General features: G+C 44.7%; 1 protein-coding gene across 1 annotated transcript in view; it reads left to right on the top strand.

Annotated features, from left to right (window-relative positions):
• The first annotated feature begins 446 nt into the window (after positions 1–446).
• The window catches only part of LOC124612431 (semaphorin-5A), a 664451-nt gene continuing 638054 nt past the window's right edge, over positions 447–26843 (top strand). The window contains exon 1 of the mRNA XM_047140638.1: positions 447–582. The gene's annotated coding sequence lies outside the window, so the exon portion shown is untranslated. The remainder of the gene's footprint in view (positions 583–26843) is intronic.

The raw sequence follows: 26843 nt of genomic DNA on the forward strand, positions 1-26843 counted from the left end.
TCCCTTACATACTGGTTGTATCGAGTAAGAACTGGAGACGGAGGTTAGAAAGCGGACAGAAATACGAAGAAGGGTGTCCCTTACCTGAGGGATCGCTACCTGATGAAGGAGCAAGTGTGGCAAATGTCCGGCGTGGCAAATGTCCGTAGTGGCAAATGTCCAGCATTCGTAAATATGACGGTGTGTAAAAGGATTTGGGAGGCAGCCGATGTCTGGTTTGTGGTTAGGGCTGGTATTGTTTGAGGTCCAGGCAGTGACGGCTACCGCGTCCCGAGAGGAACCGGTCGCCGGTCGGGTGCAGGTAAGCCCATGCGTTGCGTCCTTGCGGTCTGTGGAGGGGGCAGGACTGTACAGCTCTGGAGGGGGGGGGGAGGAGAGGGGGGGGAGTGCAGCCTCAGCCCGCAGAGGCGGTGCTCAAGGCCGCACCCGCAGTCGCTTCGCGCCGTCCGACGCGATCTGATCTGGTTGCTGGTGTTGTGTGTTGTGAGTGCCCGCCGAGCCAGTGTCTGACGCCGAAAGAAACCACGCGAGCGATGCTGCTGCACCCGCCTGCGCGCCGCTAAACTACAGCCGCGTCTGCCGGTGAGTGGACAACACCACCAGTGCGTCCGCCCTCGCAAGAGACGCGCTGTTAATTTGTTTATAAGCTAACTGAGGCGTCGGGCCTGTACAATTTTCATCGATTTCACATTTGTCGGTGTTTTCTGATGCAGCAACGCAAGTGTGGCTACTGAGCCACACACGCGCGCCCGCAAAAATGTCTATTGTCACCAGTAAATGAAGCACCGCATCCTCTTGAAACCAATTTATTAATATACGGTTTGGGGCGAGGCAGGTAATTCGCACACCACCCTTGCACCTTGTTTCAAACTCTGAAGCAAGATTTATCCTATAGAAAAAAAAAAAGACAGTCAAATGCCAGCAACATCAGGAGAAACGTGATTCCGGACTGCACGTGGACGTGCGAGCTTTGTTTACATGTCGCGTTTGCCGACAACTTCGGTCAACTGTTACGGTGTTGTACCACTTTCCGTGTTATTTTATCCATGCTGGAGTTGTTGAACTCTGTCCTATTATTTGGTTGACGCAGAACGCAATCAGCTTCAAGTACTTTTTAAAAGAATAATTTTACTGACCTGTTTCAGTCGTTATGCCCATCTTCAGATGGCTACACTTGTTTCATTAGAGTTGCCAACAATATGTTCTGTGCTCCCGTGTTGCATAAGAATTTTATGAAGTAAGCGCAATGCTTCATATGCTATGCAGACGACTTGCATAATACAGAAAAATATGCTAACGGGCATGCAGATGAAAACATATAAAATGACTGTTATGTGCAGTTACATTTCTTCAGGTGAACGCGTTTTAATCTGCATTAGCAATCTATACACTTCCTATGTTATTTGCGACTACTGTATGAATATATACACTTTTTTTTTACAGCAAATTCCGATAGGTGTGTGTCTCACAGCACTAGATTACTTACACTAACTTTTTTTCGCACTCTTCAAAATACCACCCCTTATCAGTGACATTTCAAGAGCAGGTACGAAGAACTTGGCCTTCTGGTTCTGCGAAAGGCCGACGCTGTTTACATCTGCTGGCGCATAGGCCACCCCCCTCCCTGTTTTGTCAAGTGGGTCGTATTTACATTCCGGCTCACTTTGCTTTCATAGCACCCAACATTTTTAGAATGTTGTATCCAAGCGACCTTTCGTACTAGTTACCGTGCAATGTGCAAACGAACAGCTTTCAGACTCTGCCAGAAATGCCGACTAGGTGGTCTGATATTATGTATCAGTTGTGGCAGGAATCTCTTTACATTGTAATTTCGTTTCTTTGTTTTGTATGTGTGGAATACATGACAGTAGCAGAAATTAACACATAATTTGGACATGAGTAAATTAATTGGAAAGCCTTACTCCTATTGGCGTCCATAGATCTTCTTAATCAAGTATCTCGACTAATATCCCATGAGATATTCCATTTTCAGCAAACCGAAATGTGGCATGTGGTGATCGAACTGGCCACAGAACGGGATGATTGTGCCCAATCTATCTTGCTCATCTCATTCAAGATTTGCATGAAGTTACTTACTTAGCGTGATCATTACATTACATATCAAAACACAAAATCATTTACGTAAACCTTAATTCTCAGCAGCCAAATGTGGCGCTGGTGCGTCTTTGTTAGCAAAAATCAAGTGTTAGTAGATAAAATTATTAGCAGTCTTTTGTGTCTATATCCAGGCATTTCGATGCACAAGCTGATGATATGCAGACAATCTCTTATTGTTCAAATTGGTCTTGATGATATTTACAGCAACGGATGGTAAGCATAATAAAATAAAATAGAATCGTTCTAAACCCATCAGTTAAAGAAAGAATGCAAAATCTTGCTACAAGCTGTACATTTGTTAGCACTTTAGTCCAGTTCTTGATTAAACTTTTGCCGGCGTCTTGCAATGTAACTTAAGTGCCATTGCACTTCAGCGCCAATAGAAGAGATTTTCATCTTCTTTGAAGCAGTTCTGCCTCCAACTCAAATGTCTGCCTCCCAAGCTTTAATTTCCTCCAGTTTATTTGGATATCAAAGCGTTTCAGATGAGGTGGATTTAAAAGTTCTGTTTTGTGCATAAGTTAAAACAAGTACGTCTGTTACGGCGCACTACTCTGATCTTAGTTCGTTGGATCATAATTTCCCCAAATATCTGGTACAGTGTTTCATAGTTTTGAAGGAAAGGGTTAAGTACATGATTATGAGATGATGAATTCAGCCAATTGTTTGCTGTTCGTGAATTTATGACCATCATAGGAAAAAACTGTATTATTTATTTCTATTAAAAAAAATCTGTTAACAAAATAGTCAACATTATACGTTGCAGCTTGTATCAAAGAATTGCTTTCAAAAAAATAATATTTGATATGTTCGGGAAAAGGGGGGGTGGATGTTGTCTACATGCAAAAGGAGACATAACACTGAGTTATAGAAATGTTATATGTAACTGAATTTGAAATGGTATAAATTTGTTGATATATTCAGTTAAGATGCTCTTGGCACATGGTATTGAAAGCTATGTTTGGTAACGACCGGAAACAAGTGAATATCGGTCCGCAGTCACACACCTATAGACTACTCCACCGTAACACTTCTAACAGTGAACCAATAATATGTATCGTTCTTCAACGAAGTAAGCCGCGAGTAACGAAATGAATTTCGTAGGATCATGGGTACAGCTTGCATGGGAGTATCGTTGCAGATCCGCCCAAACTGCGGGCGTCTTTTAAACCCGGCCTTGGCGAAGCTAGCCTGTCGGCGCGCCACCTGCACATGTGTTTAAATCTCCGAAGGCGGAGCCAGATGCGCCACATGGCCACGCACGGCTTTTGGTCACCCTTCGCGGTCGGCAAAAAAGACGAAGACGGCGGGAGAGGCCCTGCGTCCCTCGCCGCGTGCTGACCAAACCAGAGCCAGCATCAGCTCAGTGACACGGTTCCTTGGATCGCGCGTTCAAAACAGGGCCGACACTTGGGCACTTTTCACAGTATCTCTAGCGATCCTGTGTGAATGAAGCAGACAATCTCGATGTGCACACATTCAGATACAGTTTAAATATCTGCACAATAACATTCTGCCAACTGGCAGTCATTTGATGGATTAAAACACCCTTTATTTTGCTCTGTTGTCAAATAATGGCACTGTTAGAGACCCGTCGCAGTTGTGTTTGCTTTATTGAAAACTTGCCGTTAATGGTATTGGATTTACAAATACATAAATAGATGACTTGTACATTTTTCGCAGAGCACATGATACTTTAGTTTATAGATGTTTAGCCCTACAATGAACAGAGCTGCACAGCATGGTGATTATGGTTGAGCTGAAAACTCGATTGAGAATGAAATGACTGCTTATCCGACATTGGTGTCAGTTTCATTCTGCATCAAACTTGTAGCGCAGCTGTCATTGTTACACTTGTGAAGCTAAAATCTCTATTTGTCCCTGGGCAACTCACATACAAACCAACGCGCCATGTCGTTTTAATAAAAGCATGCTAGCCGTCTGACGATGAATGAGTAAATTATAAAAGGGGAACGGTACTTTTTCAATAAACTAAAACAAACACAAAGTCAACGTTTATATCCACTACCAGTAAGATACTGAAGCAGATATATTTTTGTTTATCGGTTATGTACTTATTCTTTAAAATATATTCTTATTTATTTAAAGAATTATTATTTAAAGAAATCTTGTTTGGTTTATAGTTTATGTTTAGAACTGGAAGTTATTTAGATCTCTCGTTACATATTAGTTAAAGAGCATTGCTTTAATTAATAAAATGGCTCTAAGCACTATGGGACTTAACATCTGAGGTCATCAGTCCGCTAGACTTAGAACTAATTAAACCTAACTAACCTAAGGACGTCACACACATCCATGCCCGGGGCAGGATTCGAACCTGCGACCGTAGCAGCAGCGCGGTTCCGGACTGAAGCGCCTAGAACGGCTCGGCCACAGCGGCCGGCTTTAATTAATAATCGACGATTTCTGTAGGTAGCTAAATAGTTCAAAATGTCGTAAGTCGTCGAACTGTTTTCAGTCAAGTCTCATGGTTCCTCAGCTACGACTCTAGAAAAACGTAGTGCAGCTGTAATCGAAAAAATCAGGTTTATCTATACTCGTAGAATGATCGGAGTCTGCGTGCAAGTACAGCTCTTCGATGAAATTTGCATGCTAGCTTCAGGCAGGAGTAGGATTTCATATATTAGAAACGAGATAATAATTATTCCCAAAGAATTAATGACCGTGAGTGCACGTTCGACCGTTCTGCGCGTCCAGTATCATAGACTGGAACAGTCTGTTGGCATACTCAATTTCCACAGTGATGAATCTGTATCTTGTTAAAGAAAACTGTATCATACCTTTACAATCGACAAACGTGTTCTACAACTCCTTTTACATTGGCTCAAAGACGGAGAATAAACATCTGACACCATTTGCGTCGGTGACCAACAATGCTTTTCTCGCACAAAATGAGACTAATCACAATTAATGTACTCTTCGCTCCAAGCTCAAGACAAAAGTGTTTTTTTTTTTTTTTTTACATTACGTTAACTTGGTGAATAATGATAAACTCCACAAAATAGAGCTACATCCAAAGAGCGTCTCGGTTAAAGGCGCTACAGTCTGGAACCGCACGACCGCTACGGTCGCAGGTTCGAATCCTGCCTCGGGCATGGATGTGTGTGATATCCTTAGATTAGTTCGGTTTAAGTAGTTCTAAGTTCTAGGGGACTTATGACCACAGCAGTTGAGTCCCATAGTGCTGAGAGGCATTTGAACCAAAGAGCGTCTAATCTTGCAGTCAAGACTTGAGTCAAGTTAATACTCTTGTGTTACAACTGACCTAAACTTTATCACAGCATAAAAGAGTTATTGCCCCTGCAGACAAATGGCAGGGAGGTTTGCCAATAAATAATATGTTGTGTTTTACGTTTTCCGATATCTGGTTGCTTCTGTACGCTATAACCATCCTGCGTCCCGTTATTATGCTTTCATTACTGCGAAGTCTCGTCTGTGAAACCATATTTTCAAATCATTCTACGAAATAAATATCAAGGGTCACATAAATAAATATAGAACAACCATTGGCTGTTCAATCGAAAGCATGACGTGTTATCACAGTGCTAATTGTCTCTTCAAGCTTTTTCAAAATGTCAACCGTTTAAGTTGAAAAGGCCACATTCGTAAGGGGATTGCTCATTAATTGAGAGAACATGACATTTAGTCGCTCATTGGAACTAGCATCTCTTTTGATAAAATGGGTTGTCATTATGGACTTTAATATTACATTTCCGGGTTGAACATAATGGTACTGTACACATCGTTCCATGTGATTTGGGCATTCCTGGTCAGTTGAAATCGATGAAGTGATAGAACAAAGTTTCTGCATGCGTCATAGAGTCAACATTTTGATCTAATATAGAGTCGAAGGAGTGAAAGAGCAGCAGTAGTAGAGGAGACAGGCTTGTTGCCTATCCCCCTTGTATTCAGTATGTACATTCAGCAGTCAGTAAAGGAAGCAAAGAAGTATAGAAAGGGTCTTATAAATCGAGGGAAAATAAATAAAAATTTAAAGGTTTACAAGTGTCGTAATTGTGTCGGAAACGTCAAAGAACTCATGAAGCTATTCAGCTTATCGCACACCGGCAAGAACAGTGACACATCTCAAAAATGCAATGCCTGAGAAAAGTCTACTTAAAGAATAGTATACAACTTATGCTGAAGTCATATAAGCTTCCTCAGGCAAATATTTTTGGCAGTAAATTCCATTATATGTTATGCAATAGTTTTCGTAGTCGGTTTTTTCTCAAGTGTTGCATTTTTGAGTCGTGTTACTGTTCTAGCCGGGAGCGTGATATTTGGATTAAGGCCACTGGGATGCAAGAGGCATTGTAATTGCAGGAGAAAGGAGAAAGACAGTAAAATTCGCGTGTGATCAAGCAGTGCTGGCGCTATCAGAAGAGGAGCTACAGAAGATGTTGAAGAATACTGCAAGGGCAAGGAGTATGGAATGAAGATAAATATAGAAAAGACTAAAGTGATGAGAATAAGCGAGAAGGAAGCTCCATTTAACACATTCCTAGACGGAATAATGACATAGCAGGAAACTGCACAGAAGAAATAAGAGAGAATTTGAAAAGGTAAAGCAGAAGGTGAAGACATTACTGACATCTAGAAGAATTCCATTGGGGCTGAGAAAGAAGATTTACTAAATTTTGGGTGTTGAGTGTATTGTTACGTCATGGACAGTTAAAAAGAAAGAGGAAGTATATTTAAAAACTTCTGAAATGTGAATGTGGAAAAGAATGTTAGCTGAAGTGGACTGACAGACATAAGAATCAAGGAGTAGTGAGGAAAACACGGGAATTACTAGAAATGATCTGAAAGAGTAAAAAAATCTTGCCTGGAACATACGCTGCGTAGGAATGGTCTGGAACAAGGACATGTAGAGGGAAAGGTGGAAGGAATGACAGGAAGGTGTAGGAAGAGAATTGAAATGATGGATGGCATTAGAAGGGGACGAACATACAAACAGATGAAGCAAAATGCTCTAAACAGGACACCCTGGAAAGCTTCCAATTGAAACCTGTCATAAGATAGATACACCAAAGAAGAAGTAGTACAGGTCACTTGTAAGAACACGACACAGTACATCTGTGTTAAATTTTACGCAGATACACGCAGGAAGACTGCGTTAACAACGGCGTTAGCGTAGAGAGAAATCAAGTACAACGACCCCGCTGTGTTATAATGTGTCCGTCGCTGCCGCAAATGGAAAAAAACGCACGTACTCAATTTTTTTTGCCGTTTATCTTTATCCGATAAGAGCCCCTTAACAGAAAGAGAAATAACGCGACCGATGCCTTGCTGTTATCTCTCCTCTCGCGATAACTGTAAGACGATACTGTTTAAATAAAAACGAGAACAACTTTCTTAAGCGACGCCGGTAATGATCCTTTGCCTAACCGTAACATGTCACAGATAAGGACGCGTTGTGATTCACGTCGTAGCGTAGTAGTTTCGTTTTCGCGGGGTTCTTTTCGGTTCGAAAATGCTCACATTGTGCGCTTACTAAAAGCTAATGCTAACGGTACTGCTACCGGTATCCTGCCTGTCAGTTAGTTTCATGTCCCGTGGATCATTTTTTACGATTGATCGTTATTACACTACTGGCCATTAAAATTGCTACACCAAGAAGAAATGCAGATGATAAACGGGTATTCATTGCACAAATACATTATACTAGAACTGACATGTGATTACATTTTCACTAAATTTGGGTGCATAGATCCTGAGAAATCAGTACCCAGAACAACCACCTTTGGCCGTAATAACGGCCTTGATACGCCCGGGCATTGAGTCAAACAGAGCTTGGATGGGATGTACAGGTACAGCTGCCCATGCAGCTTCAACACGATACCACAGTTCATCAAGAGCAGTGACTGGCGTATTGTGACGAGCCAGTTGCTCGGCCACCATTGACCAGACGTTTTCAGTTGGTGAGAGATCTGCAGAATGTGCTGGCCAGGGCAGCAGTCGAACATTTTCTGTATCCAGAAAGGCCCGTACAGGACCAGCAACATGCGGTCGTGCATTATCCTGCTGAAATGTAGGGTTTCGCAGGGATCGAATGAAGGGTATAGCCACGGGTCGTAACGCATCTGAAATGTAACGTCCACTTTTCAAATTGCCATCAATGCGAACAAGAGGTGACCGAGACGTGTAACCAGTGGCACCCCATACCATCACGCCGGGTGATATGCCAGTATGGCGATGACGGATACACGCTTCCAATGTGCGTTCACGGCGATGTCGCCAAACACGGACGCGACCATCATGATGCTGTAAACAGAACCCGGATTCATCCGAAAAAATGGCATTTTGCCATTCGTGCACCCAGGTTCGTCGTTGAGTACACCATCGCAGGCGCTCCTGTCTGTGATGCAGCGTCAAGGGTAACCGCAGCCACGGTCTCCGAGCTGATAGTCCATGCTACTGCAAACGTCGTCGAACTGTTCGTGCAGGTTGTTGTCTTGCAAACGTCTCCATCTGTTGACTCATGGATCGAGACGTGGCTCGACAATCCGTTACAGTCATGCCTTTCATCTCGAGTGCTAGTGATACGAGGCCGTTGAGATCCAGCACGGCGTTCCGTATTACCCTCCTGAACCCACCGATTCCATATTCTGCTAACAGTCATTGGATCTCCACCAACGCGAGCAGCAGTGACGCGATACGATAAACCGCAATCGCGATAGGCCACAATCCGACCTTTATCAAAGTCGGAAACGTGATGGTACGCATTTCTCCTCCTTGCACGAGGCATCACAACAGCGTTTCACCAGGGAACGCCGGTCAACTGCTGTTTGTGTATGAGAAATCGGTCGGAAACTTTCCTCATGTGAGCACGTTGTAGGTGTCGCCACCGGCGCCAATCTTGTGTGAATGCTCTGAAAAGCTAATCATTTGCGTATTGCAGCATCTCCTTCCTGTCGGTTAAATTTCGCGTCTGTAGAACGTCGTCTTCGTGGTGTAGCAATTTTAATGGCCAGTAGTGTGTGTGGAACGAGTCATGGCTACAGGCTGACTATTATATGCGTCCAGTCACACTAATGTGACCATCGCGTATGTTCAAGGTCAACGTGGGACAACCACTCACACACGGCGGGCGGCAGCACTAGTAGTGGAGGGTATGTAAAGAGGTAGTACCGGATTGGGGCGTGGGGGGGGGGGGGGGGGGGGGCAGGAACAGTGCAGGCGTCGTAATGCGGAAACGTAGCGAATTATCTGACGTCCAAAAAGGCATGGTCATTGGCTTACGGGTCAAGGGTGGAAGCGTTCCCGAAACAGCTAAATTTTAAAACTATTCGCTTGCCGCCGTACTTAAAGTATAGAGTACATGGCAAAGTGGTGCTATCGAAAACTGGAGCTGAGGTGCACCATTGGTCGCAGTGTGAACGACGGCTGCGGAGATATATACGGGTGAAGAGACGTGCAACTGTTGAGGGCAACTGGCCGCCCAGATGAACAAAGAGGCTACGAACAGCGTCTCCTCGAAGACTGTTCAGCGAACAGGCGCCTAGTTCACGCACCCATGCTGACTGCTGTTCATCGGTGACGAAGGTTGGAATTTGTACGCCAATAGCGCAACTGGACATCCACTGACTGGCGACATGTGGCCCATTCAGATGAATCATGTTGTGTGTTCCATTGGACAGAAGGCAGCTGGCATGTACGGCCCTGCAACTATAGTCGCAAGTGTCCAGGGCGGAGGAGGGTGTTATAGTCTGGGGAGTGCTTTCAGGGCATTCCCAGAGTGAGCTCGTCATTCTGAAAGCCACAATGGATCAACACAAGTATGCAACTATAGTTGGGGACCACGTCCACTCCTACAGGCAGTTTGTTTTTTCTTGGCACGACGCCATTTACCAGCAGGACAATGCAACGTTTCAGCTCACAGTGTACGTGCGTGGTTCAAAGAACACAAGGGTGATTTAGCTGTATGTATATATGTATGTATCAAACCGGGGACCTAGAAACGACGAGGAGCCATAGCCCTCAGTGGTTCACAATGCCACAACAGGCCACAGCAGTCCACCCACCCCACTGCCGCTCCGCACCGAACCCAGGGATACTGTGCCGTTCGGCCCCCAGTGAACCGCTCCGGTAACGTCTCATACCAGACGAATGTAACCCCAAATGTTTGCATGGTACAGTAATGGTGGTGTATGTGTACGTGGAAAGGTGTTTGTGCAGCAATCGCCGACACAGTGTAACTGAGGCGGAATAAGGGGAACCAGCCTGCATTCCCCGAGGTAGATGAAAAACCGCCTTAAAAACCATCCACAGTGTGGCTGGCACACCGGACGTCGACATAAATCCGCCGGGCGGATTCGTGGCAGGCCCCGGTACGCCTTACCGATCGGGAAGCAGTGTGTTAGACCGTGCGGGTGATTTAACAGTACCCGTCTTTCCACTAAACTCTCCGGATTTAGAGCTAGTCGAGAGTCTGTGGGACCATCTCGATCGGGCTGTTGCGCCAAGGCTTCTCAGGCGAGAAACCAAGTGCAGCTGGCCACAGTATTGCATTCGGCGTGTTTCCACATCCTGTCGGTACCTTCCAGATCCTCACTCTTTTCGTGCTCTGCGAAATATGGTTATTCTTGCTTTTGACAGGCGGTCACTTTAATGTCACTGGACAGTGTTTTATGAAAGCAAGGATCTTATAGGTTCCAACAAGAGCAATTTTGGTTCTGTTGATTTGTTTACTGGGGAGGTCTCATTTTTTGCCGCGCGGGTTAGCCGTGCGGTCTACGGGCGCCTCGCCACGGTTCGCGCGGTTACCCCGTCGGAGGTTCGAGTCCTTCCTCGGGCGTGTGTGTGTGTGTTATCCTTAGCGTAAGTTAGATTAAGTAGTGTGTAAGCCTAGGGACCGATGACCACAGCAGTTTGCTCCCATAGGACCTTACCACAAAAAATTCTCATTGTTATATGACATGACTAAGTACTTGTTCCAAGACCGTTGAATCAACTTAAGATGTACGTGATCCAAACTGCGTAACGGAAGAAAACTTGCGGTTTTGACGATCATTGTTTCAAAAGTGTATCTCGATCAGTTTCTTCCTCAGGTCAAATCGCGAAACATCTAAAATTTTCTGATCGACATTTTTGCCCTTGTACTGTGTTTCAAAGCATTGGGTTCGGGGCTGCACGAAGGAGCAGTTTGCACGTGATGGCTGAAATCGCCTTCCGGCAACGGTGCACGGACACGATCGGTCTGATTGGTCTTTCCGAAGGCCTGCGATATTGCGCGTGAAATCGCGAGAAGGGCGTCAGCGCTGCATGACGACGGCGGAGTAGAGAGCAAGCGAGGCGATCGGTATCGGCTGCGGCGTCAGGATCTACAGGGCACTGGGCCAGATAATACAATATAACACTCCCTCCCTGTGTAGCAGCTCTGCACTGAGCACTAGAGTAGGCGTATCACCAGAGGCCGAGCATGCGTTGTCGTTGTTGCTATGGTCTTCAGTCCGAAGACTGGTCTGATACGGCTATCCCTTGTAACGTCTACCGTGGAAGACGCTTGAGCATGTCCATTACACTCTTACTGAACCTAAAAGATTTAGCTAATTTTACGACTAGCTCTTTACTATTGTGTACGCCTATTTGACATCCCAAATAAGTGAAGGACGACACTGGATCTAAAATCATATTATCCACAATGATTTTGGTTCAAATGGCTCTGAGCACTATGGGACTTAACTTCTGAGGTCATCAGTCCCCTAGAACTTAGAACTACTTAAACCTAACTAACCTAAGGACATCACACACATCCATGCCCGAGGCAGGATTCGAACCTGCGACCGTAGTGGTCGCGCGGTTCCAGACTGTAGCGCCTAGAACAGCTCGGCCACCCCGGCCGACCAATGATTTTGGATCGAACCAGATCTTTGCCCCAGAAAGCCGTCACTTTAGCCTTGTTTTTGGAAATCTCAACATCCCATTTTTTACAAAAACGGCCAATCGCTTCATGAGAAAATATTTGCAGTTTCCTGTGGCACCATGATTGTACCCAGGCGTGCATCTCTTCCTCCAAAGCAAACGACTATGAATCCATTTCTTCAGGCCTCCAAAAATATGGAAGTCGGATGAAGTGTGATTGTGACTGTACGGAGAGTGTGTAAGGGCTTCCCAGCGAAACCTTTGGAGCAGAGTGGAAACTATTGTGAAAATTCGTGGTGAACCTTCAGCTGTCCTTTATTTTGCACAATGCGCTTCGCTACTAAACTCCGCCCGAACAAACCATGGAGGTCCAATGGTACCGACTGGCTGCCGTGTCTTCCTCCGTCCGCAAGCGTCACTGGATGCGGATATGGAGGGGCATGTGGTCAGCACACCGTTCTCCCGGCCGCATGTCAGTTTACGAGACTGGAGCCGCTACTTCTCAATCAAGTAGCTCCTCAGTTCGCCTCACAAGGGTTGTGTGCAGCCCGCAGGACAAAAGCTCTCGGCAGACCGGATGGTCACCCATCCAAGTGCTAGCCCAGCCTGACAGTGCTTAACTTCGCTACTAGTTTCGGCCAAATGACCATTATCTAGCATAAGCTGGCATGAACAGCTGGAAAGTTGTACCATAATAAGAGTAATTTGCTCTTTTGAGCCCGCCATAGTAGTACATAACTTTTTACAATAAAAGCTGTGTACAAGAGATTCCATAAACAAGCAGAGTTCACGGCGACAACTAGCCACACACTCAAAACTGTAAAAAAAAAAAAAAAAAGTGTTACAATGGTAGGCCCAAAAGAGCAAATTACTCTTATTATGGTACAAGTTTCCATCTGTTCATACGAAGCAATGCTTGATAATGGTCATTTGACTGAAACTTGTAGTGAAGCGCGTTGTGCAAAATAAAGGACAGCTGAAGATTCACTAAGAATTTTAACAGTTATTTGGCGGCTGCACCTGCAAACATGCATAATAATAGTCGAAACAGCCTGCCAACAAAATGCCCGCTCACATGTTGCCAAGATTGCTTCGGGTATGCTGCAGAAGTTTCGCTGGAAAGACTTCACACATTCTCCATACAGTCCCAATCTCTCCCCCTGCGATTTCCATATTTTTGGAGCCCTGAAGAAATACACTCGTGGCCGTCAATTTGCTTCGGATGAAGAGTCGCCAACCTGAGACAGTCATGGTTCTCTAGGCAACCGCAAACATTTTTCCTTGTAGGTGTTGGCCACCTTGTCTCACAGTGAGATAAATGTACAGTATTGATAGTTGTGAAAATTACTTTTGAAATAATAAACAGTTTATTTACTTTTTTCCTGTCTCGTTTTCATTTGAAATGAAATGAAGTGATCGTATGGCATTGATGGTTGGGCGTTTCCACCGGGGGAATTCAGCCACCGAGCTGCAAGTCTTTCCAGTTCATGCCATGTTGGGTGACTCGTGTGTCGATGATGATGAAATGATGAGGAGGACAACACAGCACCCAGACCTCAAAGTGAAGAAAATCTCTGACCAGTCAGGAATTGAGCAAGTGATCTACACAAGTTGCTGTGGATCACTAATAACGGCTCTTCTAGTGCCTCTCTTCATACTGCGTGGTTTCTTCTACTGTCCGGCCGAGGCTGGCGGGAGCGGCGCTTATATTCTGTTCGTACAGGGGCCGCTCCTATGCGGTGTCGTCCTAGTCAGCATTCTATTGGCTGACGTCGTATCGCAGCCTTCTCTGCTCTTGCGCTCTTCATTTTCGTGTCCGCGTTTGTCGGTACGACGGAACAGATGTCAAGAGCTGGAGTTTCTCTCCTGCTGCATTATTTGTAATGAGTCTTCGTACACTTTGAGAAGTACAAATTAAGTGAATCTTCGGTTCACCGTGATAACTTGTTAACTAATCATTTCCGCTCCTATCCATCTTTCCTACAATGACATTTGCTGCGCCACTCTTTAGCCCACCCCTCGTTATCATTGTGTATGAAGTCGTACACAACATTCCTCTATTTATTCAAATTTCTCCTGTTCTTGTTTCACAAGTATGTATTATAATTTTTTGATAGGCATCTTATGGCCTTTACTAATTCACTAGGATATCCATTGCTTTCGATTACAGTCCAAGTTTGTGTCTGTTCTCTTTGTCATATAATTTGACCAAATCTCTAAAGGCTATACGTGTTTGTAATTCTCATATTTTTTCTGTTACCTGTCGCAGAGTAAATACACTGTTTGTGATTGTTCTTCCATTTCTAAATCCAGTTTGTTCTTCACTAACGAGAATTTCCGCAACCGTTTTAAGTCTTTTATTTATTATTCTTACATAAAACTTATATACTGAGCTGAGAATAAGTTTTATAATCTTTTTTACAGTCAATAAATCTTACAATCTTTCCGTGCACTATCTTGAACAGAGATATTACTTCTGCTGTTGTACATGACTGAGATACCTTACTTGTCGGCCAGCAATGGTTGAAATGGTTCAAATGGCTCTGATCACTATGGGACTTAACTTCTGAGGTCATCAGTCCCCTAGACTTAAACTACTTAAACCTAACTAACCTAAGGACATCACACACATCCATGCCCGAGGCAGGATTCGAACCTGCGACCGTAGCGGTCGCGCGGTTCCAGACTGGAGCGCCTAGAACCGCTCGGCCCCGAAGGCCGGCGCTCTTCGCTGGAGTCGGCCGCGGTGGCCGAGCGGTTCTAGGCACTTCAGTCCGTAGTCGCGCGACTGCTACGGTCGCAGGTTCGAATCCTGTCTCGGGCATGGATGTGTGTGATGTCCTTAGGTTAGTTAGGTTTAAGTAGTTCTAAGTTCTAGGGGACTGATGACCTCAGAAGTTAAGTCCCATAGTGATCAGAGCCATTTGAACCATTTTTTTTTCTTTGCTGGATCTTCCCTGTATCCTCTATTAAACCAAACAGGTAAGACTCCTAGTGTAATCATCAATATTCGAGAGTCGGTGTTACAAATGTTTTGTAAGGCACTTCTTTGTGGATGAAGTACATTTCCTTGAGATTCTTCCAGTGACTGTCAGCGCGGCAGCTGCTGTTCCCGTGAAACGAAGCATTTGGCTGCAGTATCTCTAGGCACATGTGTCGGTGCACTTTTGAGGAGAAGTTTAGAGGAAATACGGAGACACCACTCGACTGCTGATAGGGCTGCTTGCCTAACGGTGCGTAGTTCGTAGCTAGCGTCCATCCGGCTGATCTTTGGCCGAGCAGGAAGTGTCAAAGAGCGGCAGGCGGCAGTGGACGTTGTTTGCGCACAGCAAGAGGCGAGCCACTCCGCGTCTCTGCGCTGTCTGATCTGACGCCGAGCACAGCACCACTCAGATGTTTCCGGAATACTCGCGTTAAGGGCAACTCTAACTGCATTAAGCAGTTCTCACCATCAATGTGGACGTACGAAATACTTTTTTCGAATATTCCTATCATATCATTAAGTAACTAACGGAGAAGTCTGGAGAAAAATCAGGTTATAGAAAGGGACGATCAAGTATTGACAATTTTAACTAAATTTTTCCGTTGGTGCTTGGCATACATGATAATAATATTAAAAAGGAAAAACACTACCTAATATTCTGCAGAATTATATTTGTCTGGTCACGAACCGGCTTTCGGCTTCTCAGGCCATTATCGGGTGACAACTGAATGTGGCGAACACAGATAAACATGATCTCCGACTTACACAGATATTATTTGTACAGAAGATACAAAAATGACAAAATGTTTACATCGGAAAAAAATGGCTCTGAGCACTATGGGACTTAACATCTGTGGTCATCAGTCCCCTAGAAATTAAAACTACTTAAACCTAACTAACCTAAGGACATCACACACATCCATGCCCGAGGCAGGATTCGAACCTGCGACCGTAGCAGTCGCGCGGTTCCGGACTGAGCGCCTAGAACCGCTAGACCACCGCGGCCGGCTTACATTGGAAAACATTACAATAATTGCATTAACTAAAAAAAGATTTGCAAGCGGCGTAAAAGTTTATATTGGTCAGTCAGGAAGAGCTGTGGCAATTAGGCTACGTCAACGTGAGAGAAGTTGCCGACTAAGGAAGAAAGATTCTATCTTTACTAATCATCTTTCAGCACAAAACCACTCATATGAAGTAGAACGTGAAGTTTTGCATTCTGTCAAGAAAAGTAGAAAGATGACCCTACTGGAAATACTGGAAATCAACAAACACTTGACACAGAATGCCAGCCTAGCATTAAACGATCGGACTAAATTTCCATTTTCCCCTTCGTTAAATTTTTTGCTACAAATAGTAGATTCATACTGTAAATTCATCGTATTTCTCATCATTTGTTAAATGTATCTCCACATAAAAAATTTTATTTACCACTCTTTTAGTTAATGTAATCTTTTCCTGTGAAAACAGTCTGTCATTTTTGTATATTTTGTACAAATAACATCTATGTAAGTCGCAAATCATGTTTATCTGTGTTCGCGATATTCAGTTGTCACCTGATGATAACCTGAGAAGCCGAAAGCGGTTCGCGATCAAATAAATATAAATTTGCAGAACATTAGGAAGTGTTTTTACTTTTTGATATTGTTGACAATGTTTTTTTTTTTTTTTTTTTTTTGTTACGCTGCAATAAGTAACAGAAAAGGGACGAGAATTAAGAAAGAATTCTGGCTTTTTAGATACTGAAAAAGCATTTGATAACGCGAACAGGAAAATGCTATGGAATATTGTGACTGAAAGAGGTTATCCGTCTCATCATACAAGTGCTGTGAAGAATCTATACACGAACACCGAAATTGTTATAGATATGAGAAATAAAATCACAGAGCCAATGATGGTGTGGAACTACCTCATTTTATTTACTTTCATTCAATCGTCTAAGGCAGCGGTCACCGATATCGGTGGATTCCACCGACGACCGACATACACTGCTGATGTATGCAATACACGACAACTAGTATTATATGGGTTCTACGATACATAGGCCAAGGAATGAAAGTATTTTTTGGTTTATATTGCACCTGAAAATGGTGTAAGTGTTGCGCCGAAACTAGTCACTTGAAATATTTTTCTTTGATGGTATGGCTGTGGTGGTTCGTTTCCTTTATTTACTGATAACTATAGTCAAAGAAGGAGTTTGTAGCATTTTGAGGATGAAAAATATCATAATGGGATATAGCTCGGAATATATGGACTGAAATGTCAGGTTTAGCTGATACGACAAGTAGGCAAAACATTTATCGGAAATTTTAGGCGTAAATAATAACATCAAATGGCGTATCTTATGCTTAAAGGTATAGTCCTGGATCATTTTTGGATTGTTGTAGGCGGACGTTAGCCGTATACAAATTATTATGTCTGATTATTGGCGTTTTTATGGCGCCGGTGTCCGACGACCGTTATCGGTGCAAATGTGAACGCAGCCTAAGGTCGCGTTAGGACGTTCACTGTGGCACAGACAACAGTTGCCAAACGCTGTGCCAGAGGTCGCCAGATAACATCGGACGACAACTTGACCGCAGTGCTTCCGATCTCATTCCTCGGCGGCCGGAGTGGCCGAGCGGTTCTAGGCGCTACAGTCTAGAACCGCGCGACCGCCACGGTCGCAGGTTCCAATCCTGCCTCGGGCATGGATGTGTGTGATGTCCTTAGGTTAGTTAGGTTTAATTAGTTCTAAGTTCTAGGCGACTGATGACCTCAGAAGTTAAGTCGCATAGTGCTCAGAGCCATTTTTGATCTCATTCCTCAGTTTTTGACTGGGCCGCGGAGGTTAAATTAGGTTAGAATCTCCTCTGTGTATGAACCAGATGACATTTTACCCTCCTAGGGGGTGTGGATACCACTACATTTCTGTGCTTGGAGACGAGTGCAGCTATGCGGCTTTTGCTATTAAAAACGAGTCGAATGCATGTTAATGAGCTGTAAGTGTCTTTAAAAGAACGTGGCGAGTGCTGTATAAACTGTCCTCAGTCACTGGAATTACCGGACTAGTTTTAAGGATATATGAGATGAAGGGAGAAACGTTCTGGTACATACTGTAAACGATTCGTGGTGATCTTGAAAAGTAATAATACAGACACCATTTTTTGCTGTATTTATTTGGGGTTGTGCGGACATCGTCAGTTAACCTTCAATGAAACTAATTGAGCATACGTGTGAAAACATGCGCACAGCTTAGAATAAAAACTCTGAACACCTGCAACGCTGAAAACTGGAAACACACACTCTACATTTGCAAACCACGTCATGCAACAGAATCACCAACCTACTAGCGTAAGAAGGCCAACAACCAGTAATACTAATCTGTAGACACTTAGCACCAACCTACTACAATCCAAAAAAGAACCAGTACAGCAAAAATAGGCCCAAGCATAGGAACGCCACCATTCTCACTTTAACGAATTATTTTCGAATTATTTTTTGAGGTTATAATTTACGCTCAAAATTTCCGATAAAGATTTTTCTTACTCGTGGTTTCCAATAGAACAGCGATTTCAGTCCATCGATTCCTTAGTAAACCCGATTATAGTACTTTTTTATCCGCGGCATCCCACGAACTCACATTTTCTTGGACTAAACCTCTCAGCTTCTCAGAGTGTGTGAGAACGTCGGTCGATTTGACCGAAGAAAACAAACTGATCTGATATAATTGCGTAGGCTTCCGCGGCCAGAGCCAGTCGACATAAAAGTTTTCTGGGTATGGTACCGCGCCTGAACGAGACAGGGCTGGTACTCCGAGCAGCCTTCGGTTCATTAGGCGCAACCGTGGCCGAAACGTTGGTTTTTCTCCAGCAGCAGTAGTTTTTTTTTCTTTTTACATTATGACGCGGTACCATACCCAGAAAACTTTTATGTCGACAAACTGATTTGAATTTCACCGATTTTCGTCCGAAATCTGTACGTTTCGGACGATGAGATCGGCTGCAGTGAGACCGCGCAGGTAGTGGCGTACTGATTTGAAAGGATCGGCTGTCTTCAGCCGACGTCGGTCGTCGGCGGAATCCACCGATGTCCACTACCTATAAATAAGCAGCGGAGTCGGACGACGCACCAGGGACCCGTGCGGTGGGCCTACGCAGGAGGGTAACGGCTGGCCGACGCCCGCCTGGCAACCCGGCCGCCTCCAAACAATGCACCTTTGTCCACAGCTGGCGGAGCCGCTGCCCACACGCCCGCCGTCTCCACTTAGCAGGTGGACACGTACAGTATCTGCTTACTTCACCGACACTTTGGCTTCACCAAAATTAATTTCACCCTTCGCGCTTTTTACGGGAGGGAGGATTCAGAACACCCGGAGTACTATGGCGGCGTTTGCGCGTCTCGTTTACGGCGCCTGTGGACCGCGGTGCTTTTGCCTTGCTGTGCTGTGCTGTTGGTGAAATTTAGTAGGCGTTTTCTGGTTGGTACCCCCAGCTTTTCTTTTAGCTCTGTATTCCTTAATTTTCCTGCTGAACTCTAACCTCATCTCATTGTGGTTAATTTCCGTAAGGGATGTTAGGAAGGGCGTGATTTCAGCAGCTAAGTGCCAGTTACGCCTGTTAGTTATTATGTCCTGCTCAATATGAAGTTCTGCAAGGCCTTTTTCTATTTGCATGATCCAGAGGGACCTAATGGCCTTCCCTGTTATGGCTATTTTCAAAATTTTATAGGACAGCCTGTTGGGGTTCATTCTGTACAGATGTCCGTAGAAACTAAATACTTAGGGATTACAATTACAAATAACCCAAATTGGAACGATCACAAAGATAATATTGTGGGTAGAGCAAACCAAAGACTGCGATTCATTACCAGAACACTTAGAAGGTGCATCAGGTCTACCAAAGAGACTGCTTACACCACGCTTGTCCGCCCTATTCTGGAGTATTGCTGTGCAGTGTGGGATCCGCATCAGGTGGGACTGACGGATGACATCGAAAAAGTACAAAGAAGAGCAGTTCGTTTTGTATTATCGCGACATAGGGGAGATAGTGCCACTGACATGATACATGAATTGGAGTGGCAATCATTAAAACAAAGGCGTTTTTCGTTGCGGCGGGATCTTCTCATGAAATTTCAATCACCAGTTTTCTCCTCCGATTGCGAAAATATTCTTTTGGGGCCCACCTACATAAGGAGAAATGATCATCACGATGAAATAAGAGAAATCAGGGCTCGCACAGGAAAATTTAAGTGCTCGTTTTTCCCGCGCGCCGTCTGGAATCGCGCGACCACTACGGTCGCAGGTTCGAGTCCTGCCTCCGGCATGGATGTGTGTGATGTCCTTAGGTTCTGATGACCTCAGAAGTTAAGTCCCATAGTGCTCAGAGCCATTTGAACCATTTTTTCCCGCGCGCCGTTCGAGAGTGGAACGGTAGAGAGACAGCATGAAGGTGGTTCATTGAACCCTCTGCCAGGCACTTTATTGTGAATAGCAGAGTAATCACGTAGATGTAGAAAACTGGTCGTCTCCTTTTGAAGGCATCGTTCTTGGTGTTTCGAGGCGTATATTTTTCTGAAATAATTTTATGCCTTATCTTGTCTGATCTTCCTTTGTTCGTGAGCTGCCGTTTCAACGAGACCATGTTTCCGCGTAGCTTATTGCCTGGTGCAAACATTTCCGTAGGACGCTATTTTGGCTGCTTTCGAGTCGGATTTGTAACTTGTAAAGAGTTCCCATTAAAACGTTTGGCTGGCCTCGAGGCAACCGTAGACAGTAATCCAATCTAAAGTGGAACGAACTCATAGAGCTAGTTGCACAAAAAGTAATGATCGGACTGAGATTCATTGGAGGAATCCCATGGAAGTGTTATCATGCACGAAGGGATTGTTCTTCATTCTATGTCTCTTTCTTGATGTTTTCGTTTGGTAAGTGCGAGAGCTTTGTGAAGATGTTCTTCGAACCGTAGTGTCAGACGCTGCAGGAGATGAGCTGTGGGCCACCTAGAGGTCTCGGGTTCATATACCGAGGGCGCACGTCTCGAGAAGAGACTTCCTCCCAGATGCGTACATTGAGCAAAATGACCACGACGAGATCAGAAAAAAAATTAGAGCTCATATGAAGCTTTCTCGACACCTACTCGTACAGCATAATGCGCAGCACGGTAGTTCACGAGACTGCAAGGGGAGCCAGACCCGCATCGAAGCCGCGCTGCGCCTGAACGAGACTGGGCTGGTACTTCGAGCAGCCTGCGCGTCGTTTTTAGGCGGTTTCTCTCGCTCGATTAGGCAAATTCTGGGCTGGTCCCCACTTTCCGCTTCAAAGAGTACAATACACAAACAGTTCAAATACGATAACACTTAGAGGAAATGCACTTAGAAAAACAATCTATATCGCATAAATCACATTTGGTGGTGACCCGTTTCAGTCCAAAGGCGGAGCCTCTTCAGATCGTACGCCAAAGTTGATGTGTGGAGAAGGACCCACGGAAGAAGAATTGCAGATGTCTCCAGATGCTGTTGATAGCATCAGCTCACGCCATGGCAGCTCGTAGCCACGGAAATCGTCGCTGCCAAGCAGTGCGTGCGGAGGGGTACGGGCAGGAGCTTGCGTCTATGCATCGTGCTATTGAAGTAGCTGTATACTATACGACATGTACATTTCTACAACAAGCTGAATACATTTATTCAAATGGTTCAAATGGCTCTGAGCACTATGGGACTCAACTGCTGAGGTCATTAGTCCCCTAGAACTTAGAACTAGTTAAACCTAACTAACCTAAGGACATCACAAACATCTATGCCCGAGGCAGGATTCGAACCTGTGACCGTAGCGGTCTCGCGGTTCCAGACTGCAGCGCCTTTAACCGCACGGCCACTTCGGCCGGCAATACATTTATTAAATGATTTACGTTTACTGATGCAAAGCAAGATGTTCCGTTCCCCACTTCATATTCTCAGGGATCGATATTTTTTATTTTAACTTTCTAAAGTATTCAACGTTCTTCCTCGGGCTTTAGCCTGTCTCCATACCAAATTTCATCGAAATCGGTACAGCGGGCTAGATGTGAGACAGAGTTACTTTCACATTCAATAATATTAGTATGGATTAAACACGTTTATGCTTGTATAGCCATGGTACTCACTGGGTTGAAAACTAAGTGTTATATAAATCGTATCAAGCAACAAAAGCATTTTCACAAAAATTTTGAAGTTCAAAAGTTAAAGAGCAAATACGAGGCTGACCAGAAAAAACACATGTTTTGGTCTGTCGCGGCGGTGGGCGGGGCTACAGCCGCCATCTTGGTCCTGAGGGTATTTACGTTCCGTCGTTCCAACTACGAGAAAATGCGTATTTTTCTCCCTAGACGCGTTTCGCTTTATTGACGGAAAGTATCATAGTGGCGGTGACTTCTGCTTCGTTTCTCTCCTACATCGGGAATTGCGTCTGCAGAACTGTGCATTTCTTACGTTTTTTACAGTACACTTTTCGCACGAAAAAGTACTTGCATGCATGTTCGAAGGAAATTACATCGTTACTTGGCTGCACCGGGACAGCGACTTCCAAGTAAAATGTCTCCTCTGTACGGCATTATACATAATGGATGCGCGAGTACGGGTTGTAGACACGAGGTGGTCGACACGTGGAAGTTCGGGTCTGGCGGTGAGTCGTGCTCAGATGATCAAACGGTGAGACGACCGCTCGTGATAAACGGAAAAATCAGAGTTCTAGTCGCGGTCCCGCACAAATTTTCCTTGTTGTCATTCCATTATACAGCTGTTGTTGTTGTTGTTGTCTTCAGTCCTGAGACTGGTTTGATGCAGTTCTCCATGCTACTCTATTCTGTGAAAGCTTCTTCATCTCCCAGTACCTACTGCAACCTACATCCTTCTGAATCTGTTTAGTGTATTCATTTCTTGATCTCCCTCTATGATTTTTTCCCTCCACGCTGCCCTCCAATACTAAATTGGTGATCCCTTGATGCCTCAGAATATGTCCTACCAACCGATCCCTTCTTCTGGTCAAGTTGTGCCACAAATTTCTCTTCTCTCCAATTCTGTTCAATACCTCCTCATTAGTTATGTGATCTACCCATCTAATCTTCAGCATTCTTCTGTAGCACCACATTTCGAAAGCTTCTATTCTCTTCTTGTTCAAACTATTTATCGTCCACATTTCACTTCCATACAATGCTACACTCCATACAAATACTTTCAGAAACGACTTCCTGACACTTAAATCTATACTCGACGTTAACAAATTTCTTTTCTTCAGAAACACTTTCCTTGCCATTGTCAGTCTACATTTTATATCCTCTCTACCTCGGCCATCATCAGTTATTTTGCTCCCCAAATAGCAAAACTCCTTTACTACTTTAAGTGTCTCATTTCCTAATGTAGTTCCCTCAGCATCACCCGACTTAATTCGACTATATTCCATTATCCTCCTTTTGCTTTTGTTGGTATTCATCTTGTATCCTCTTTTCCGGACACTGTTCATTCCGTTCAACTGCTCTTCCAAGTCCTTTGCTGTCTCTGATAGAATTGCAATGTCATCGGTGAATCTCAAATTTTTTATTTCTTCTCCATGGTTGTTAATACCTACTCCGAATGTTTCTCTTGTTTCCTTTACTGCTTGCTCAGTATACAGATTGAATAACATCGGGCAGAGGCTACAACCCCGTCTTACTCCCTCCCCAACCACTGCTTCCCTTTCATGTCCCTCGACTCTTATAACTGCCATCTGGTTTCTGTATAAATTGTAAAATACGGCTGATAGTAGTCCATACTCCCAGCTACGAGTACATTTCGTGGATAACAAGGAAAAAGTTAAAAAAAAGAACTGCTCGTTTGTGTTATCGCGAAATACGTGACAGAGTGTCACGAATATGATATGTGAGTTGGGGTAGCAATCATTAAAATAAAGGCGTTTTTAATTGCGGCGAGAATCTTTGACGAAATAAAATTTACAGCTTTCCCCTCCTAATACGAAGATATTTTGTTGATCCCCATCTACATAGGAAGAAACGATCATTGGCTAAAATAAGAGAAATCACAATTAGTACGGAAAGAGTAAATGTTCGCTTTCTCCCGCGCGCTGCTCGAGAGTAGAACGGTAGAGAAATAAGTGCCAAAGTGGTTCGATGAACCCTCTGCCAGACATTAGAGTGCGAACTGCAGAGTAACCATGTAGATGTAGATGTAGTGCGTATAAACAGACGGAAGGAACTATTACTGTGTGACGACTCGATTGAAGAATAGTCACTGGAAGCAGCCACATTCGCCACATACAAGGGCTATTCGGAAATAAAGTTCCGATCTATGTTTTATTTGGAATAGTTAGCTACACCTTACAGCTACTTCTCTACACAGTCGCCGCTGCGACTTAGACATTTGTTGTAGCGTTGTACCAACTTTCCAATACCCTCGCCATAGAACGCAGCCGCTTGTGCTTTCCACCAATTCTCTACGCTCGTCTACAGCTCGTTGCCTGTGCCAGCGGTTCATGTGAGCTTAGAATTCAGGACGAGCCAATAACGGGCTGTTTTGTGGGTGATCAAACTGCAGCGCGCGGCCGAGAAGCAGAAGGGAAGCGCATGACAGTTATGTTATGTGAGCTGCACGATATCAAGCGAAATCTCACACCAGGCCGTCATACTTGGCGGGAGACACTATTTTCTAGGCATCTTCACGTGTTCACTGTGCGCTTAAAATTGAAAAGAGCAACGTGCGCGATCGACGGGCATACTAGAGACACTGCCCAATGCATCTGTGCAAAATTTCATCGGATTTTCACTGTGGTTTCCATTTCGCGACCGATCGGAACTTACTTTCCGAATAGCCCTCGTATCTGGGAGTACGCATAGGGAGCGATTTAATGTGGAACGACCACATAAAACTAATCACAGGTAAGTGAGATGCCAGTCTTCAGGAAGTAAAATGCACTCACAAAGGAGTTAGGTTACAAAACCCTCTTTCGACCGATACCTGAACATTCTCTTTAATATGTGACGTGTACCAGACAGGATTGATAGAGGAAGTCGAGAAGATCCGACGAAGAGCGGCATAGTTCCTCACTGTACATTTAGCAGGCACGAAAGCGTCACGGATGTGCTCAATCAAACCCAGTGGTAGTCGCTGCAAGAGAGCCGGTGTGCATCACGGTGTGGTTTGTTGTTGAAATTCTGAGAGTATAAGCTCCTAGAAGAGTCAACCAGTATATTGCTTCGGCCTAGCTATACCTCACGAAAACATCGTGATGGTAAAATCAGGGAGATTCGGTCTTACACGGGAGGCTTACCAGCAATAGTTCTTCCCGCGCACCGTTCATGACTGGAACAGGAAAGGGAGAAACTGAGAGTGCTACACAAAGTACCCTCCGCCACATACCTTGGGCTGACTTGCGTTGCGTAGAAGTAGATGCAGATGTAGCAGCTACTGGAGCATGTACGGCCTCTGCCCCTCGGCTCCTATCTTTTGTTTACTACACCAGTTTCAAGTGGTCCGGTGATATACCTGCTGCGTAGTTATCAAGTTTATACTCGTAAAAAAGAAGTAGCCGTATACGAGCTAAGTCCATGTTATCTCACATTATCCCTTGCCACACCGGCGCCCAACTGTCTTGCAAGACTACAAGGACGATTCCGAACACACTAGTACCATCTGGCGGAATCTTTCCATTGTGCAACTCCGACTTTTGTGTCACAACGAGTTGACTGCAAACTGTTTATGTCGCCTGCGACGGTGTTTGTTGTCATAGTGGAGTTCATAATTCTTGTGACGGCACCTGTGATTCTTGAGGAACTTGTGAGTTTTCCGATGTCTGGACGCCTCCTGTCCTATCAGAAACGGAGCGCTCCCTCGTATCTTATCGCCGAATGCCGGAAGAGGAGCACTCTCGAGTCCTCTGCCTCCAGACCCCAGACGATAAACCAATACCGACTGTCGCCGCTGGGTAAAGTGTTTGGAAACAGATCGATAGCTACAATATTCCGGAAATAAACGGAACCGCTGCTTTAAATGAGAAAACGTGTCTTCTGATACTACCAACGGACTGATACTGTCCTTTTTTACTGTTTCTGGACACTTGCTTCAGTTTAAGAAGACCGAAAATTGTGCACAGTATCAGATACTTATTTGCTATTAAATAGCGGTGTAAATTTAGTCTCCTATTCATTGACAGAAACTGCTCAAAAGAATTTTTGCACCATTCTCATCAGTTTCACAGTTTGTGTTGTATACCTTCTATCTGTCTCTTAAACAAATACAAGGTCCATTCACATTAATGTGACCACCTCCTATATTCGATGTCAACATGAAACAGCTACTCACAGGTGGCAACAACACTAGCAGTGGAGGATATTTTAAGCCAGTCAGGGGGACGCGGAAACCACTGCACTCGTCGTAATGCGAAACGGAGCGATTATCCGGCGCCCAAAAGGGCACGATCATTGGCTTTCGGGTTGATGGTGGAACCACTATCGAAACGGCTAGGTGTGTAAACTGTTCGTGTGCCGCCATATCTAAAGTAAACCGGGCATGACAAAATGGCGCTATCCAAAACTGGCGCCGAGGCAACAGTGGTGTACCAGGGGTCATAGATGTCAGAGTGCACGACGGCTACGGAGATGTGTACGGGCGAATAAACGTGCAACTATCGAGCAACTAACCGCGCAGGTGAACCAAGGGGCAACCAGCAATGTCTCCTCAAAGACCGTTCAGCGAACGTTGCAGAGTATGGGCCTCCGCAGAAGATGCCTGGTTTGGAAGATGGAAGATCGCCAGATTTAAATCCAATCGAGAATGGGACCACCTCGATCGGGCTGTTCGCACCATGGATCCTCAGCTGAGAACCTAATGCAGCTGGCCACTTCCTCAAGGT

This window comes from Schistocerca americana, chromosome 4, assembly GCF_021461395.2.
Source record: "Schistocerca americana isolate TAMUIC-IGC-003095 chromosome 4, iqSchAmer2.1, whole genome shotgun sequence".
Classification (NCBI taxonomy): domain Eukaryota; kingdom Metazoa; phylum Arthropoda; class Insecta; order Orthoptera; family Acrididae; genus Schistocerca; species Schistocerca americana.